General features: G+C 41.7%; 1 protein-coding gene across 1 annotated transcript in view; it reads left to right on the top strand.

Moving 5' to 3' along the window:
- Positions 1–2,185, top strand: part of LOC103397239 (GAS2-like protein 1) — a 49,312-nt gene that overhangs the window by 30,737 nt on the left and 16,390 nt on the right.

Here is a 2,185-nt window from a genome sequence, read left to right as displayed (position 1 = left end):
GGGGGGGTTGAACCGCTATTTGTCTGATCCGTCGCCTAGGACCTGTTTGCCTTGGGAGACCCTACCAGGGGCGTTAAGCCCCCGACAACATAGCTCCTAGGTTCATTCGGATACTCAAACCCCTCCACCACGTTAAGGTTGCGATTCAAGGAGAGGATTCAAGGAAAAATGGGACAAAGCCGAAAGAAAAAGAAGAAGCAAAAACTTCTACATTTCTGTTTTTTTCTGTCAAGATGGGGTGCTGAGTGTACATTAATGAGAAATAAAATGAACTTTTTTGATTTTAGCAAATGGCTGCAATGAAACAAAGTGACAAATTTAAAGGGGTCTGAATACTTTCCGTACCCACTGTAGCTCCTAGGTTCATTCGGATACTCAAACCCCTCCACCACGTTAAGGTTGTGGTTCAAGGAGGGGGCAAACAATATTCATGGAGATATTTGTTCAACACGCCCCCACAGTAATGGTGACGAGAAGTCAATCTGTTGGCTGTTGCCATAGAAACAGGACTGGGTATCTGTTACTCTGGGGCTCAGACTTGTAATGTAGCTACAGCTTAGACACAGATTTAGAGAGTAACCGTGTCCCAAAAGCTCAATTTAGCCTCAGCAAGCTAATCTTTAGAGCCACTGCACTGTCATCAAGGAAATATGGATCGCATTTGTTGAAAAATTAGGCAGAGAATATGTTACAACACAGAAGTACGAAGAATTTGAAGTAAAACTCATCCTGTCCTGTTTTTAGTACTCAGGTACTGTACAGAATCACTCAAAACTAAAGCTGTCAAATGACTTGAATCTGATTCGCAGGTTAGGTGTGGGTGAATCAGGATTATTCTTAATCATGATTTGAATTATTTGCAGTTCATCGTGAGTAATGAAGATGATTTAACCTACCTGAATATGACATAAAAATGTTTTCTGTATATTACTGTATATTGGTCAAAATGCAGCTTCATCAATCTGGTGGAGTGAAGTCAGTGTTGTGCATCTTGACTGCAGAATATTTGGACAGTTCTTTTTTAAACTTTTGTGGTATTTTAACCTCCAGGTGCTTCTAAGAAATAAAAACCTTTTTTTGGTTTTAATCTGATTAGTTTCACAACGTAATAAATTAGAATAATCCCTTTAATTTTGACAGCCTACTAAGATCAATGGTCACATGCCATAGTCTAAATAACCAGCCGTGTGTGTGTCTGTTTATTAGACTGTTAGGTTTAGAGTATATTTGAACAAGTTGGAGGCATTTCTTCTGGGGTATTTTTGCCTGTACTCCTCCAGATTACAGTCGGGGCTTCTTCAGGCCAGTCAGAAATCTGGAGAATGAAAAACAGATTTAACTTTGCCAAATTGTGAGAGATTTTCTATTTTCCAGACGACAGAAAGTTTTCCACTGTGGGGACAGTGTTTATGCGACATGTCAAATAAATCCTTACAGACAATTATCTTTCTTGGCAGAAATTCTCACATCTACAGACACATCTAATTTGTAATTTGTTTTTGGAAACACTGTCTTCTTGATCTGCCATTTTTTGATAAAAAGACTTCAGTTGTTTTGTCAGAGATCGTAAGAACAAGAAGAGCTCAGACACTGGTGCACGTGTCATGTCTGGGAGCTTCCTCTGATCACGCTCCAGTCAGCGACCACTCATGATTTGATGGAAACAAAGTCAGAGACAGACTCTGCATCGATGTGGATTTTCTTTCCTGGCTTTCAGAGACCTTGGAATAACCTTTAAAACATTTGGCTGACAGATTAGGTTACACAACAGGACGTGGGACACACGTCCCCAGAGGATGTCACATCAGGCAGCGTGAGTGTACTGCTTCAGTGACGGTAGATTCTGTGTGAATTAGGTGAGGACTTTGGGACAGATCAAGTGTGTGTTCAGAAAAAAAGGAAGTGACATATCCACCAGCCCTCTCTATTACGGCTGTCTGAGCCTCCTTTTCTCCCCTCCCCTCTTCTCTTCTCTTCTCCTTTCTGTGAAATCTCAGCTGTGGGAGTGACAGCAGGGGTGAGTTATTTCCATGCTAATTCAGCCTTCTGAGAAGCATGGGAGAGAGACCAAGCGAGCCTTTCACAGCGCCGTGGCTTTTTATTATGCTACCATACCCTTGTTTTAAAAACAGCATGGTAATGGCTGGCCCTCAATAATGGCAGCCACTGGGTGTTGGGGGTGGGG

This window comes from Cynoglossus semilaevis, chromosome W, assembly GCF_000523025.1.
Source record: "Cynoglossus semilaevis isolate Cse_v1.0 chromosome W, Cse_v1.0, whole genome shotgun sequence".
NCBI lineage: Eukaryota > Metazoa > Chordata > Actinopteri > Pleuronectiformes > Cynoglossidae > Cynoglossus > Cynoglossus semilaevis.
This window is presented reverse-complemented; position numbering and strand designations above follow the sequence as displayed.